The sequence below is a fragment of the Lissotriton helveticus genome, chromosome 7, assembly GCF_964261635.1.
Source record: "Lissotriton helveticus chromosome 7, aLisHel1.1, whole genome shotgun sequence".
In the NCBI taxonomy this organism is placed as follows: Eukaryota; Metazoa; Chordata; class Amphibia; order Caudata; family Salamandridae; genus Lissotriton; species Lissotriton helveticus.
In genome coordinates this window covers 1,896,111,842-1,896,130,323 of record NC_136068.1, presented here as the reverse complement: position 1 = coordinate 1,896,130,323, position 18,482 = coordinate 1,896,111,842, and the positions used below count along the sequence as shown (strand labels likewise).

The 18,482-nt window shown below is 41.1% G+C and overlaps 1 long non-coding RNA gene across 2 annotated transcripts in view; it reads left to right on the top strand.

The window, feature by feature from the left end:
* The window catches only part of LOC144767836 (uncharacterized), a 75,434-nt gene that overhangs the window by 15,636 nt on the left and 41,316 nt on the right, over window positions 1-18,482 (top strand). The window lies entirely within an intron of this gene.

Sequence of the window (18,482 nt, the reverse complement as noted above, 5' to 3'; positions counted from 1 at the left end):
GTGTGCATGCAATTTCAAGGGTGCAAGGGTGGCAAATGGACACCCTGTTGCACACCTGGAATATGCATGTGTGCACATGTGACGCACATACATGCTCTAAAGGCATGTATAAATGCCACATTGCACCTTGAAAAATACAAAATTGTGCATTTTTCATTGAATTCGCATATTTCCATCAACTTGAAGTTGGTGGTAATTTGTGATTCCTTAAAGGCAGGTCACAATTTTTTTTTTTGCTTCCTGCATTTCATTTAAGGAATCTCAAATTGCGATTCCTAAATACATTCGCTAAATAGGGAATCACAATTTTTGGTGATTCCCTATTTTGGGGTGATACATCCCAAAAGGCTTTTTACAATTTGAAAACGGGCCGATTCTGCCCCATTTGCTAACGGTAAAATGATTGCTACATCTGGCCAATGGCGTTAAACTAATCTCCCAGGAATTTGATGATGTGGGGTGATGGCTGTTTACTGAATTGTTGATTGGAAAGGTTCCACTTACCCTATTTAACTTGTATGCCCGATCTACTGGTGATTCTTTATTTTAGACGAACCTTACAAAAAGTCTTCTACAATGTCCTCAGGATAACCTTATTTTGGCAGGGGATTGCAATGAGATTATAGATCCCTTTATTGATCGCAACTCCTCTGCATTCTTCACACGGAAAAAAGCCCATAAGCTTTGTATACCAACTATCAAGCAGTGGAAACTGTTACATGCTTGGAGACTTTGTAATCCCACCATAAGAGAATTTACTTAGTTCTCCCTGGTACAGCAAACTCAGTCAATTTTTTTTTCGTATCTCATAATGTTTCACAGACCTTACAATCTGCTGACATTGGTTCTATTTTAATCTTGGACCATGCTCCAGTTTCCATTCTGTTAGACATGCTTAATAAACCTAATTTACCTAAGCAATGGCATTTTAACAACTCTCTACTTCTAGACCCTACATTTCCCTCCTCCTTTACCTCTTTTTCTAATGAATACTTTTATTTTAATGAATCTGATGATTTACCTTTCTCTACTATTTGGGACATCTTTAAGGAAGTTGTTTGGGACTTCATCATTAATTATGCTGCTGAAGTTTTCGCAAAAATAAAAAGATTGAAACACTCTTACTATATTTCTAGGTCAAAAGAATGTTTATCTTAACTCAAAGCCAGAAAATTCAGATTTAATAAAGAATGCTTCATTATATGTATTAAAATTCAGCACAAACGTTTATGGAGGTCAGAATAAATCAGGCAAGCTACTTGTACATTTTCTCAAGGTCAGACACAATAGATAGACTTAATATTGAATCAATTCTAGATACTCAACAGAATCTCAAATATAAGGATTCAGAGATCTTAGAAGAATTTCACCATATCTACAAATCTATATATGCACCAGATACCTCACCTTTAGATACTGAAATTACAGATTATCTTTCCACTAAAAATAAATCTTTTGATACACAACTAAATCTTGACCCATTAGAGTTAGACGTTTCACACAATGAATTGCATACAGGATTACATATACATAAAGATAACGCTCCAGGCAGTATGGGTTCACGGTAGAATGTTGTGTACATTTCTCTCATCTGCTCATTCCAAAATTAACAGCTCTTATATCTTCATTTTTACATACTGGCAAAGCTTCTGGATCTTTTTTAGAAGGTTTGATTTGCCTCATTCTCAAAGAGGGTAAAGATTTGCATCATTGTAGAAATTATAGACCCACCTCTTGAGTGAATATCAATTATAAAATATTTTCCAAAGTTTTAGCCTAGAGGATGGATCCTTTCCTAGTGGATCTTCTTGGTAGGGAACAATTTGTTCCCTACCGAGGAAAGGCCAGTGGACCCTATAGAATGCTTTCTCCGCATCTAGTGCAATTGCGACTAAGTTGTCAGATATGTGGGAGGTTTTGGATAGAATGTTGAAAAATAAGCGTGTATTATCTGTGATAAAACGTCCCTTAACAAAACCCAATTGGCCATTGTTATGTTTTCCGGCAAGAACCCTGGTGCATTCCAGTAGTCAATTTAAGACTGCATTGTGGTCTCTCCCCAAATAATGGAACTCATGTCCTGCACATGGATGCAAGTTATTATATTGGTGAAGAACTTGTCCATGGTCAGACCGTAGGAGTGCAACAAAGTGATGTGGGTGTTGGCCAAGAAGCCTTGTACTATTATGTACCTCCCTTCAGCCTCTGTGATAGTATGCAGGTGGTGAGTGTGTCAATTTACTACTCAAGATCGCCACTTCTCTGGAATATGTGGGGTAGGATGTAAAGTATGTAGGGTCTCTCCATGATTTGGTGAAAGCATGGTGTCTTGAGGGTATCAGATATCTATCTTGTAGGAATGCTATATTAATCCTGTGCCTTGCAAAGTGGACCAGGACTGGGCAGCATTCGTGAGGGTCACCCAATCCCCTGACAATCCAGGAGAGACCTTTCAGACCCACGGATGATTTGTCAGGATGAGTAACTATCTCCTATAAGGGAAATAGGAGTGGACATAACTAATAAAAGAATGAGGTGCCATAGGAAGAAGAACCTGATAATGTTTTTGAGATTTGTATGCTTAAAGGTAACAAAAAACAACAGCTCCTTTCTTTCCCCCTCCCATTGCAGAACCAAAGGCCATGCATAGTCATAGGTAGAAACAGGTAGCTGAGAGGTATAGGGTACCTTGCATATAGGGGCCAGAAAAGCATTGTTGACAAAATATGTCTCCTCTGCCAGTAAAGATGAAATCCAATCAGTTAAGGAGAGCCCATCCGAGCGGCAAACACGTTAATTCCTGTGGCATTCCATTAACAGCCCAGGTTTATTTTGTGACTAAGCTGTGGCACAGCCGCCCTAGGACCATTTACTCCCACTGAACGGTGAAAGCAGGCATCATCCGAGGCTGTACTCTTTTCCACATCTGGATGCCCTTGTTCAGTAGAATCTCTATGCTCCTGAGAGGAAATGTTCCTGTCTTTGTCATGTTTGTTGAGAATCAAGGTTGCTTCTTTAAGCTCAGAGAAGAGCAAAGGTTTACCATCCAGAACAAACTGGAATCTGCCAGGGTAGAGCATGGGACATAGAATTTCCATGGGACAAAGGATTTTAACAGAGGACAATTTGCAACGCCATCCAGGCCACTCTGAGTGAAGTCCGGAGAGAATGATAAAGTCATGCACTCATACAGGATAGTGCATTTTTCAAAATTGTGTCCCTGGCTCTAGAGCTGAGCAATTTTACAATGCGGTAGAGCTCCTGGGATTTGTCTTGGTGCCAAAGCACAATGTACTCACTCTGCCTTCAGCATACAGGAGAGTGACTCCAAAAATGTTGTAGAGCATTTTTTCCACCTAGTACTCCATGCGGCACATGGCTATTCATTCTGTTACCACAGGATCTGAATATTACTTCTTCCATATCCTCAATTTAGAACTTGATTTTGTCCATGTCTAGCACCATCCCCTTCAGCCTTTTTCATGGTTGTGCTACGTCATCATCAGCATCTGAGATCCTCCACTTCTTGATTAAGGAGGCAGGGCTCTGCCCTTGCTTCAATTTCTGCCTCAATTGCTATCTCGTATTTCTTTTTACAAATGTTTGATTCATTACACATGTGACCCTTGCTCTGTGCGAGGGTCTGGCAAAACTGGCCACTTTCAACAGCCAAATGTGCCTGCTGTCATAGGATTTATAGGGCTTACCTGATTTCAGCCCTGGTGTCCAGTGGCTTACAACACTGTAAGGCACTGCCCCAATGATGCACTGCAGCCTCACTGATTAAAAACAGCGTGGCTGCTTTAAGCATAAGCCCTAGGTTTCGAAGGCTGCTTGTCAATCAGTAAGGGTCCACTGTTTATTATTGCACCCCACCCATTCCAAACTCATCACAGCATCGGGTGGGAACAATCCTCCATGGCCCACTCCATCCTGGGAAGAGAGGGGAAAGGTTTGTGGTGCACATGAGGCTGGCTGTCCACAGCAGCAGATGTGCTCGGATCCAAGGACGGTTGGCAGTTAGTATCCCAGGCAAGTGTATTCATTTGGAGATACAGAGGTAGGGAGCCAAGGGAAGGTTTTTAATGGGCTGTATGATTCAAATGCTAAGCACTGGGAAAAAAGGACTTTGAAATGTGCACCTACCAGGCACTTATTTGTTATCATCCACATGGGAATCTATGAGATAGGACATTCCGAGTTGCAAACCCCTGCTAAAGGGTGGAGTAAGTGGGTATGGCTAGTCCTCGGCCGGCGAGCATGTGTGTGCTGCACAAGTATGTGTGTGTTTGCGTCTGTGATTGACAAATCTGCCAAGCATCATGCATATGGGGTTAAACTAATGCAAATTAGTGATTCTCCTTGCATTAATGCATTGACAGCTTGTTGTCACTCTGTTTCACAGTCCTTTATGGTCAGCAGCTTATTAACTGTGAAGTGCAAGTATATGTTGCAAACTATTGGAAAATGAACCCACGGTCAAGGAGAGGTGGTTGTTACCATAACAGTTGACAGTCTATCATCATACAACAGCCTGACCCCTCAGCCTCTTGTGCAACATGATTGGGATGCTCAGTTGCAGAGTATTACCAGAGACTGTGATATGGTTGTCACTTGGACTGGCGCCCAAGACAAATCTTGACACAGTGAAGGTACAGCTCTACTGGTGCTGCACATTCAACAACTACTTGTTTGAGAACCCACTGTGACACGTGGCAAGTCTCTATCAATGCCAAGTTACACTTATCATGAGAATGCAAATTTGGGACATACTGGAGATCAGTTACACACTGAAGGTATTAAATAGGGCTGGATGGCTAAAAGTGTCAGTGCAGAGAGGAGATTGGACTGCTGGGTGGAGGGGAAGGAGCAGCAGGAGTTATGTTCTTCATCGAGTGAAATTGGACATAGCGGTCCGGTTCATTTGCTTGATCTGTGTGACATGGGATGTGTCGTGCTGCGTTAAGCAAGCTGACCTGGCTCTAGATGTGATGTATTACTGTGCCGGGCACTTTATTTCCAAACCAAACGCAAGGAGATGATGGACGGAGCACTGAAAATTTTCAGACACTCACCTCCAGTCACAGATCTGGGATGAATCCATCATAGTTCTTTAACTCACTTCGCAACTCCAGTTCAGACCCAGCCATTTGCAAATCAGTCATGACCCTGTTCTTCATGGGAACAGTCCAACCCAAACTGCAAAGCCAGGTCTTCCCTGGACCAGAAACAAGCACCCTGGGACCAGTTTCAGGGTAACACCCCTCATCAGCTAGGTTAGCATGAATCCAGTGGCAATGTGAGCAAGGGACCCACGTCTGGGCATACCTTGCCAACTTAGGGTGAACAAAGCAAACACAAGGAGATGATGGACGGAGCGCTGAAACTTTGCAGATGATCACCCTCAGTCACAGATCTGCGTTGTATCCATCATCGTTCTTTAGCTCACTTTGCCACCCCATTTCAGACCCAACCATACGCAAATCAGTCTTGACTCTGTTCCTCATTGAAACAGTTCAACCCAAACTGGACCGGAAACAAGCCTCCTGGGACAGGTTTCGATGTAACACCCCTCATCAGTCAGTCTATCTTAAATCCAGTGGCAAAGTGAGCAAGGGACCAATGTCTGGTGAATACCCTGACAAATAAGGGCAAACACAAGGAGATGATTGATGGAGTTCTGAAACTTTTCAGACACTCATTCACAGAAGACCCAGCTTGGCAGTTCAGGCTGGACTGTTCTCAGGATGAATAGGGTCAAGGCAGATTTGCATATGGCTGGGTCTGAACTGGGGTGACAAAGTGAGCTAAAGAACGATGATGGTTTCAACCCATCCAAGTCAACTTCTTAGATGTGCCCAGTCTAAACTGTTGCCCCTCCTGTGGTGTTATGTGCTACTGAGGCATTTTCTTGGAGGGTATGTCAAAGTGCGAGCAGCAAAATGGCCCCTTGTCTCATGTTCACTCTACAATCAACCTCCACACTTGTTGCTGCTGCGATATGAGGGGCAGCACACCTATAGTCTTCCCCTTCCTGCCCCCCACAGTTGTGGCGAGTTTCAACACCATCTGTGGGCCTTTTGTGTAATGTCCCCATCTTCCATACCTGGAGGGGCCAATGCGAATCGCAAGGTATGCTGAATGGGGAGCAGCAGCGGTTCTGCATGCAGAGCCCCTTCTTCTATGTGGAGTCCATATTTGGCCTCACCACACACTTCTGCTATGATATTAGGGGCTATCCTTTCTACATTCCCCCCTGCTTACCCCCCTGTAGTCGTGCCGGGTTCCAACACTATTTGCAGACCCCTTGTTTAATGCCCCTGTCCTACATAGCTGGAGTGGGTGGAAGCAGGTCATGGTGGACAAAATGCATCAGCGAAGACTGAGACCGCAGGTGACAGGTTGGCTTCAGTATGTGCTCAGCACCTCCCATTTGCAACTTTGCGGCGAGGCACCTGGCTCCCCGGGGCTGTGATGCCAGCTGGAAGTGTTGAACCGTTCATTTCTCCCACTTGCAATGATCCACATCACCAGGTCCATCTACAGAGTGTGAGTGGAGCTAGAAATAGTAAATCTAAATATCCCTATAAGCACTTCACTTTCAACTTTTTGCCCTTCGATATTCTGTCTTCAAAACATTTGTACCACTTTATTGTTGGCACCTATATTCAGTAGTACCATCGCATTATATACATTTTACAAGTTGAAGTGTATATATAACTCGGTTAGTGAAATACAGCTGTCTTTCTGTTTCTGGTCACTACATTGCAATCTGCACTTACCTTGGTGATCATGGCCGAGCAAATGTACTTAACTTTGACTGACCTAGACTCATTGTAGGTGGACACTCTATAACTACCAACCCGTGCCCTGTTTGCTCATTGAAAGATTCACTTTGTACTGCCTGGCAATGTTATAGGGGCAGAGACAAAATATTGAATCAAAACGATTGAGTTGCACAAATATCGAGTTGCAAATATTGTGGGCAGAAGTATCGACTGCAAGAATATTGTGGTCAAGAATATCGACTTGTTTAATATCATTTTCAAAAATATTGTTGTTAAAAATTATTGTTTGTTTATTAATGTTATGTATTTTAGTATATATTTGATATCTGTTTTGTATGTTTTTCGTAAAAGAATTGTTTGTATTTTTAATGTATGTGTTACATTTCTAGTAGTTATTATCTAATTTTTTATTTGAATTTGGTGTTTTCAGTTCCGATGCGGGTTGTGGGTTTATAGGAGAGTAGGTTGGGAAGTAATTCAATTTTAGGAAATGTATTGATTATTTTTTATTGATTAATATTTGTTTAACTGAGATTTTATAGTGGTAAATATGTAAAGTAATTTAATATTAATTAATTAATAATTGGTTGTTAATTTGGATTGTAATTGTGTAATTAATTTCAGGTGTGTGTTGTGATGTTTATAGGTGTTGGGTGGGAAGTAATTTATTTTTAATTGATGTATCAATTACTGGCTGTTAATTAATTTTAATTAATTAATTGGTAAGTAATTATGGTAATTGTGTAGTTAATTGTAGGTGTGTGTTTTGGTGATTAGAGAAGAAAAGGGTGGGAAGTAATTTGTATTTAATTAATTAATATATAGTTGCAATTAATGTTAATGTTAAATATTTTATATGAATTGTGTCTAATTGTCTATTTTTTGTTTGTTGTTTTTACTTTTAAAGGGGTAAAGGGTGGGTATTACATATACATTTAAATTACTTTATTATTAGTTATTAATAGGTATAGTTTTTAATTTATAAATAAGTTTTAATTGTGTTTTATTATTTTAGAATATAATTTAGATTTGTGTTGTCAATATCGTAGTCTTAAAGTGTGTATAGTCAATTAATGTGTATTAGGTTTTTTAAATTAATATTTTTTTAATTAATTATCAATTATGTTACTTTTTTAAACATTTTTCATTAAAAATGTGAAGTGTTTTGTTATTGGTGTGGTGTTACAGGGTAGGAACTACAATAGATACATTTATGTATTAAGTAATTTATTTGCTTGTAAATATTTTCAAGTTTAAAATATATTTTTTTTAATTCATCTAATTATTATTTTATGTTATATATTATGTGTAGGTTTTTTATATGTAATTAATATTATAATACTTTTTCTTTTTATATATTTAATATATTTGATTTTTTACTTCAAAATACTGTTTATTTATTTGAATGATTTTAGTTTTAACTCTTTGAGTCTTAATAGTAATTTTTGAATCTTTGCTATCCAACACTTTCCCCACTGTTGCATTCTTTGGAGTGGGAATAGTAATGTTTTCCCCCTCCGCTATCCAACACTTTCCCTACTGTTGCACTCTTTGGAGTGGGAAGAGTAATTTTTACTCCTCCGCTATCCAACACTTTCCCTACTGTTGCATTCTTTTGAGTGGGAATAGTAATGTTTTCCCCTCGATATTCAACACTTTCCCTACTGTTGCTCTCACTGGAGTGGGAATAGTAATTTTGGCTCCTACAATAGCCAACATTTTCTCTACTGTTGCAGTCAATGAAGTTGGAATAGTAAATTTAAATATTTTGCTATCCAACACTTTCCCTACTGTTTTAAATTTTTTAATAGTTTAATGTTTAAAATTTATTATAGAATTTTGTTTTTATACTTTACATTAATGATATATTTTTTTTATAAATTCAGTTTTAAAATAAATTTAAGATAATAGTTTATTAATTATTTTAAATTAAATATACATATATATGTATAAATTATTATGTTTGTGTGTTTATCTTTTTTGAAAGTTTATTTGTAACATTTTGTTAAAATGTATAATAAAATTAATCTATTTGATATATTTTTTTTATTTTATATGTATATTTAAATTGATATTTTTTACATCTATATTATTTACATCGATATTTTTGATTGCATATTTTTGTAGTTACCTGTGTAGGTATGGGAGTCGATATTTTTGTAGTCTTTATTTTTTTTCGATATATTTTACATCAATATTTTTGTGATCAATATTCTATCAGTGAACCGCAAATGTCTCAGATTAGCAGCAACCTTGAGGTACTTTAGGTCCAGCTATGAACCAATTGTTAACAGCTTTAAACTGGAAGCTAGGTGATGGAAGGGTCAAGAGAGTGAAGAGCTCTGACAGGTTTGCTCTTGTTACAGCCAGAAAAAAAGAGACAAATTGACTGAGGGCAATTACCAGTGGTATATTCATACAAATGTGGTTTACTTCTTTAAAGACAAATGCATATTAAGATATTTTACAGGCATAACTAGTCCAAGTGAGAAGTTACAGTATAAATAATATTAAACATGAGAGTATGTGTTCTTCTGGCTACCTTTTCAAAGCTATTGTGGCTATTAGGAAATGCAAAACTGCATTTCCTTGTGTACAAGTCCATTAGCAGAGTTGCAAAATTAGATTTTTTTCCCAGTAGAAATCGCATTTTGAGATTCTCAAAATAGGAAATAGGATATAGGGATTTCCAATTTGCAATTTCCTAAACGCATGTACATAGCATTTCCTAAATGGTAAATGGGCATTTAGGAAATGCTATTACCATTGGATCAAATCTGATGGCACCAGCTGCAAAAAAAAAGAAAAAAATATAAGCGATGGATGGAACAGCACAAGGCAACAGTGCCTCAAGTACGAGACAGTGTGAATTTCTTTTCACAATCCTGCATCTTATAGACCTGTCTTTTCCCCCCCTTATGTGCAGCATTCCTGGCCTCATTATCTGTATTTCCCTTTGTACAGTGGGATTGAAAAATGGGGTAATCAACTCCTTGTAAAGGCCTATGGCCACATGTACGTAGGTTTCATTTTACAAATTGCTAATTACGATGTAGCGACTCACATTTAGGATGTCACTAAAACATATGTATAAATGTGTCTTTCAAAAATGTAGGGCCTGATTATGATCTTGCTAGGAAAGTACTCCTTACGACTCAGATCCGGAGGGCTTTACAATTGAATTGTGCTCCTGGAGTCTAAACAAGCAAGTACAATGCACCCGTATGCTTACGGACTCGGTTTGCTCGGACTCCCATTTAACTCTATGAGAGCATGTATACTGGACGCATGCACAGTGGGTGGGTGGGTGGGTGAAAAGCGCAACCCTTGTGGCGGGCACCCCATGGTGTCCACCACACTGTGCATGCTTGGTTCGAGGAGACCCATGGAAACACCCGTGTGACAGATTTGGAGGGTCCCGGGTGAAGGGGGGCCTGCTATAGCCCCCTGAAGTACAATCCAACAGCCGATTTGTCTCGCTCAGACCGTGTCGATGTGGCTGTCTGAATTGTGCATCGTACTCGCTCAGTCATAATCCGGCTCCAACCTGCGGTACGATTCGGCTACAAATTAGTTGTACATACAGGATCGGATTGGGAAACGATTTGGTTGACTCTTACTCGATCTTCGCATCGTACTTGGTCGTCCGGACCCTGGTACGATTCGGTCGCAAAAAAAGGGCTACTAATCGGATACGGGAAAGCCAAATCTGATTTGGAGACTTTCCTGATGATATGATAATAAGTGATTCCTAATGGGGTGAATCACTAATATTCATGATGTAGGTCAAGATTTAAACCCATTGGGAATCGCTAAAAATAGAGGGACGGTGGCCTGCTGGGTGCAGACCACCATGTTTGTTTTTGTTTTCAAATAAAGCAATATTTCTTGTTTTTTTAAATATAGGCCATTTCCCTAAAAGAAAATGGGATGTGTCTAAAAAAAACAAAAAACATTGCAGTTTCACTTTTTAAGAGTAGGCAATGGTCCCTGGGACCCCCTGCCATCTCCTAAATAAGGTTTTTGCAGCCATTTACAAAAGGAAAGGGATCAGTTGGGGACCCATTCCCATCTGCAACTGAATAACGACCTATTTGAAGTAGATGGTAAAATGCCAATGTTTTGTGACCTCATTCCAGTCACAAACATTCATACATCCTCCTGCGACCTGCTATTAGGGAGGGATGCCTTCAACATGCCCCTTGGTAATACTGACTCGCAGACCGCATTTTGCGATTCGTTAATAGGTTATTGACTGACAAAATATGGTTAGTACATTTCAAAATGCTATTTAGGGGTCTTCAACACATGGATGTAGATTCACCAAGATGCCAGAGGTAGGGGAAGTGACATCACACATTTTGCCCCAACGCCTCCTGACATTACAGGAAGTGACCTCACACATCCTTTAACTCCAGGAAGAGACATGACTAAATTTTTAAGGAAAATCGTTCTGTTAAGCAGCTGTAAAAAACACATTATGACACTGCAAGTAATATGCAAAAACAATTGATGGACAGAATGCAGAACAATGTCATACATTCACCCCAGTACAGAGATCTGGGCCTAAATTCATCGGTTTTTGCTCACCATGCCATTCCAGTTTGAACCCAGCCATATGCAAATCAGTCTTGACCCTGTGCCTCATGGGAACAGTCCAGCCCGAACTGCCAGGCCAGGTCTTCCAAGGACTCGAAACAAGCATCCTAGGACCGGTTTGGGGGTTTCACCCCTCATTAACCAGGATAGCTTAACTCCAGTGGCATGGAGTGCATGGGACCCACGTCTGGGCATACATCCCACTCGGGGTGACAAATGAAAAAAGTACTGCATGTAATATTACAGTACATGTATTTTCATGGCACAGCAACATCAATTGAATACTATTGTGTGACTATTACCTCTGTACTGTAAAAGTACAGTTGCGACCACACTGGGAATAGCACCGACACCCACCGACCATGCACGCAATCTAGGATTCATCCTCGACTCCTTCCTCTCCATGTCTAAACAGGTCAACGCCGTCTCCTCCTCCTGCTACAACACCCTCCGCATGCTCCGCAGGATCTACAAGTGGATCCCGACCGAAACAAGAAGAATGGTGACACAGGCTCTCGTCAGCAGCAGACTCGACTACGGCAACGGACTCTACGCAGGAATCCCAGCCAAACATCTACGACGACTACAACGCATCCAAAACGCCTCGCCCGACTGATCGTCAACGTCCCCCGCCACAGCCACATCACCCTCCACCTGAGAGACATACACTGGCTCCCCGTCGACTAGAGGATCACCTTCAAGCTCCTCACCCACTCACACAAAGCACTCCACAACGCCGGACCAGCCTACCTAACAGCAGACTCAGCTTCTACACCCCCACCCGCCAGCTCTGGTCCGCCAGTCTCGTCCTCGCCGCTGTCCCCGCATCCAATGAACAACCTCCGGCAGCAGATCCTTCTCCTACCTCGCCGCCAAGACCTGGAACACCCTCCCTACCCACCTACGGCAGACCTACTCAACTTCAGAAGACTCCTCAAGATCTGGCTCTTCAAGCAGTAGCGGCACCCCCTCCCCTCAGCGCCTTGAGACCCTCACGGGTAAGTAGCGCACTTTAAAAGTACTTTGATTGATTGATTGATTGAGAGAATGTGACCCCCAAAGTTCCACTGCCAGAAAGTATGCCATCCAAGTTGCTTTGCCAACATACGAAATATCCATGTGACATATCCCTCCTGTACCAAAGGCCTTTGTATGCGTTATATACCATCCAATCTTTTGAGCCTTCATCCCACTTAACAATTTGTGTGATCTTGGTCAAATCGCTCCTTCCCTGGACAGATTCTTTATCTGCAACACCTGCCTCTTTATATGCCCATAGGTACAAGTTTAGCACCAGTGTTGTTATGCACAATGCATAAAAAACCTGGATATTCTGATATGATATTGATTTACTCTTGATGGTTCATAAGAAGAGCAGTTAACCCATGAAAAACATGGTATTACTGCTAAAGGTTTGCACACACATCTCTCAAACAGATTGCATTTTTTCCAGTATGTATAAGAGTTTTGTTGAAATGATTATTTCAGTGATAAGAATGTTAGCATTGTCAGCATGCAATTTCCATGCATGCATTACATCACTATTGTGATGGCCAGAGTCACAATATATGTAAGCATGCATGTAAGGTTAAGTGGTTGAACACATTTGTGCAGGCTTTTGACCGATCTCATCTCTACAGCCACATCACAAACAAAGGGCCATCCTGCTCTCGAGTTGGACTACAATGTCAGCCATAATTAGGGTTCATTGAAGTAAAACAATGCTCGGGTTGTACATGGAATTTTGTACTCCTGAGACATGGAAGCAATGCTGGGCTGGTCATGAATGGGGTGTATCAGCAGAGCTATGGAGCTCTCTGCAATTTACTTTGGTAATGCCCTGTATAATGACTACACTGAGTAAACTACTTTCCTAATGGAGATATCCAGGGTAGAGTAAAAATGCTTTACTTTACCCAGTCAAGCATCTCTAACAGTGAAATTGTGCTTTGGTTAAAGGACATCACCCATTTTAGGTTGAGGCCAGGGCGTGGAATAGTTCCACATACATTATACCTTCTTTTCTGATTTCCTCGTTGTGTTCGGATTTTAAAGTGCCTCCTTGCCTCTACAAAGACTTGTTCATATACCTTCAACTCTGTGATGAGGGGCATCTATATATAACAATAGATGGGCTGATTCCAGAAGCCTTAAAGATGTTCTTAATCTTTATCTGTCTCCTCCACTTCTGTCTCCATCACTAATGACCTGATCTTCATCAGGCCACCAAAATGGGACTGAATTGCTCAACTGTAAATTTTTAATTTTGGGGGTTCTCAAACTAGAGTGTCTTCAATTTTCATCAAATTGCCAGGTATGGGCAATGGCCCATGAATGGCATATCTTACACCTCATTAGAGGATGCACAATGTGTCCCCTCTATTTTTGCAAGGCTTTACGAACTGCAAACCATAGGAGCAAACACTTGTGGTTTCCCCAACCGGCATAATCCCATTTTTGGCACAAAAATACATTTGTTCTTAAAATGGGATTCGCAACAGGATCTTGACGAGCCTGTGTGAACAAATTCCCTTTTTTAACAACATTTTGCTAGGAATAGTAAGACAGACCAAAGAGAATGTGAAATAGAAACAGAGATAAAAAGATATGAGGATAAAATAGACACATTGTGCATAGACATGCAGGCTATCATTGAGAGATCATTGGTAGGAGCATTTCTGGCAATATGACAATTCTGGTAATTACCAAAATTAGTAGTTCTGATATTGCAGAAAAACTAGAATTGAATGGGGGATAACATGTGACATCTGCGCCTTTCAACATGTAAAGGTGTTGCTAATGGGCACCACTTTATTGTGCCAAGACCAGGTATTATTGCATTTCTTAATCTGTTAACATAATTCTTCTGTAAAAAGTATATTAAATGAACATACCTATTTGAATCACATTTATTGTAATATTTTATTAAGATCAGAGGTCTATAAATGAGGGCTTTAGAATTAAAGCACTTTTCAGAACCAGAGTTGTTTCATAACTGCAACTAATACAAGTATTAACCGTCTAATGTGCCCTTGCAAAACAAAGTGCCAAATGTAGTACCTTTTGGCACAGCAAAGAGCAACTAACAGGAGGGAAAAAACAGCACCATATGTACTAATATATGTAGCTGGTGTTCTTTCGCCCTCTGCTGGCAACCTTTAGAAGGCCTTCCATCACACACACACACACACACTTGCTCCCTAGTGCAAATGTGGCATAGGTTTTGTACAGGAAGGGTATGCTGTCAGTACAACAACTATTCCTTGACATACTTTAACAGGTTTCCGTTGTGTTGGGTGCTATACAGTGCAACACACGTGCAAAGTTGGAAAAGTATGGAGACTTTTAAAACTTGCTCTACTGTTACCCCTGCCACAAGTAGTCATGATTCAGGCAGCAAATCCCCATCTTCAAATGTTAGTAGATATGAAATTGTATCAACACCCAAGGATTATTGCATTGGAACACCCTTGTCCTCCTTTTGGACACATCCTTCAAGGAAAGGAGCACATGCAGCTACTCTCTGTTACTGCGTGCACCTTTGCAGTGCAAATCATGACTTGAGTGGTAAAGTAAATCCCAACAGAACACTGTGTTCCAGGTTTGCATCACGTTTGTGACACGTGCCAGGCACAAAGTGTTAGTAAACTTTGCCAGAAAGTTAGTTCTGGAACTCCCAGGAGAGTTCTGCCAGGGTGGGCAGTGACAGAAAACTTGTGGCTGAGCTGCACTTGAAGAGTTTCCTGCTCTCAGAGGAGGTTCAGCGTCCCTGTGCCCCTGTGCCCCTTTTTTGGGTAGAGATGTGTTATTTCTAACCAGTCACGCAATGGAGTAGTGAGGTCTGGAAGATACCACTGCTGTCAGAGGCCTGTGTTACGATACAAAAGGGGATGATGGACGGAGCGTTTGAGCAAATCAAACACTCACCCCCAGTCAACTGATCTGGGTTTAATCCATCGCCATAAGTGTGGCAGGGTATGCTCAGACGTGAGTCCCTTGCTCACTTTGCCACTGGATTCAAGCAAGCCGGGCTGAAGACGGCTGAAATGCCAGAAACCGGTCCTAGGAAGCTTGTTTCCGGTCCAGGGAAGACATGGCTTGGCAGTTCGGGCTGGACTGTTCCCATGAGGCACAGGGTCAGACTGATTTGCATATGGCCATTTCTGAACTGGGGTGGCAGAGTAGGCTAAAGAACGGTGATGGATTAAACCCAGATCTTTTGACTGGATGTGAGTGTTTGATTGATTCAGATGCTCCGTCTATCACCACCCCCTTTTGTACCGCCAGAGGCCTGTGTTACACCTTCTGTCACCTGATAGCTAGCTCACCTCTGACGTCTGAGCCACCCCCTGCTGTGTGACCTGGCTCTGTGACCTTCAGTTGTTCAGTCACACAAAGGGTAGCTCTGCATCTTAATCAAATGCATGTCAGACTTGCGTACATTTACAGAAGAAGCCATGAACTCAGACAGAAGGAATGATTTTTATACTGCCATCCTGCAACTGCATGAAGCTAAAGTCGAAATAAGGGACTCCACACAAAATATTTCTGCTGTAATGGCTGATTGCTGCACTTACAGTGCAGCAATAGCCTGTAAATGACAATATTACTAATTTTCTAAAATTCATGTTATTTTGTTTTTGGTTTTGTAAATGATACAACAACAGATAATCAAAACAGGTATATCGCAAGACAATATATTCATGTCAACCGGAAGCCCCACCAGCATTGTAAAATGATCTGTTCATGCCAGTTGCAGTGAGGGCTATTTTATTTTGCATTTGAGAGCAATCCGTGGTAGTGACATGCAAGACATGGTCTTCTGTGCTCACCTGTTTACCAAATGAAGTCCCAAGGATGCCTCGAAAAATGCTGATACCGGCTCAGTTTACCAAGATGGAGGGAGCAAGAGAGGATATCAAAAAACAGCCCTCTTGCCATTTCTGCAGGCTAACACTGTGGCACTAGGTAAATGGGGCAAGCTCACTGGCTACCTACATTAATCCACCCGACTAGCTTATCCTCTGAGGCTCACTCCCATTCCTGAAAAAGGAAACCCATGACCCCTTCTTCACCCTGAACCGGCTTCTTAAGGAAAAAAAAGCTTTAAAATGTTGCAGAAAATGTAGCACTCTATTGTTACTTTCGTTTCTGCAGAATAGCGTCAGTCTCACTGTCTTTGCACACAGGCACATGGCAGGCTGCAGCCTACTGACAGATCTGGAGATTACCTTAAGGAAGTGGCTGAGTGCCCCCCTCACAACCCCAAGCTGGGAGACAGTCTGCCCAAACCTGCACCTTGGGGACTGAGAGGGTCTGTATCACGCTCCTGCTCAGCAAAATCCATGAAGTGAAGTGATACTGCTGATATAACTGTGCTAGGGGGTCACAGGGACTCTGGCAGAGGTTGCAAAGCTCATGCCAGGGGTCACAGCTGCGACCCCTGGCAACCCCTAAATAATGTCCAGGTTCAAACAGCCCTATTCTATGTTTGCGACCACTAAAACCTTTTGTACATGTGGCCCCCAGTTCACTGTGCGTCTGCGCAGATATGCACTCTATAGAAAGCATCAGAGATAGCAGTGTCAATCAACCTCATTGTGCAAAATCTCTTGCATAATTGCCTTCAAGCAGAGTGATGAATGGCTTCGCATTGCCTAGTGCCAAACACCTGAGGATGGCTACAAATTGGGCGTGAAGGGACAGAAACTGGTCATACACCACTAGAATTGAATGCAAAGCCAGATGTACTAATGTAGCATCATATGTCGTTGCATGAAGTCAAAGCACCAAATGAAAGCAGGCTCAAGCAATGGGCAGGAATAACGTCACGTCATATTTCCTTGCGTCACATACGTAGATGCGGTTACCCATGGGCGGTTGATATCCCGTAGAAGTGTATTATGAAGTGTGTTATGTACCTTGTCCCTCAAGTACACATGTCAAATAGGACTAAGCTTTTTATCTCTACACCACAGGTTGAAACATAGCATCATTTCATATTGTCATGTTGTGCTTAAGGTGATGATGACAGGCAAACTGAAGAAGTGGTAAAAGGAGGACTAGATATCCAAATGTTTGAGTGATAGGGGACTCTAAATTCTCCTATTTTTGTGACATTTGTCCACTTGTCTGCTACTATCAAATTACAATAACCATCACTACTGTGTGAGGACGTGATTACATATTTTATTTGTTGTAATCACACGGGATTATTCTCCACAAATTTCCGTATCAAATTTTACACTATACACAAATATACATACATATGTACACAAATAAAGACAAAATACACCAAATTTATACAAAAAAGTTAATCACAAATAATTTCTTCTTCACCCAGCAAAAAATATTAAAGCAACAGCTAGGTGTCCTCCTATTAAGTCTAGGGGGTACACTCCGAGGTAGTCAGACACAGTTGGTTCAAAAAGTAATTAAACAGAACCCGAATCAGAAGTTGTGTCAATGGCAATAAAAACTCCTCTTTATGGAAAGTGTTGACGCGGTCGCGTTTCAGCGTTCCAACAAATCTGGCCTCCTCATGACAGGGTGATAAATAAGGTGATGATGACATCATCGGTTTTTGACTCTTTTTAAATATGCGTATAAAATGTATAAACTTATGTGCTGTAGCGCTGTAGACTTCCATCAATGTGCACAACTTTCCGTACTTATGGCCATAGGATTGCATTTACTCACCTAGATAGGCAGAAGCATGCAGTTTGCATCACCAAAAGGGAGACCTCTTTACACCCAAAATAAAATGGCAAACAACTCCATTTTCTGAATTAATAGTCACTGAAATATAGGAACTCCCTTTTGCAGGAGTCCTCTGGCAAAGCGGTTTCCAATTTGCCACATTCATAATACATAATCTACAGCAAGGCTATCAGAGTAGTTTCACAATCTGAATGTACTCATTGCTGTAATGGCAAAGGGCAATCAGTTTCAATGGTGTTCCAAGAAGCACTAACACCTCCCTAAAAGGGATCTGTTTAGAGAAAAATGAATACAGGATACAGCTTCCTTGACATCTATGCGCCTTCCAACATTTAAACGTTCAAATGTCGCTAGTGCTCGATTTGTGAAAAATAA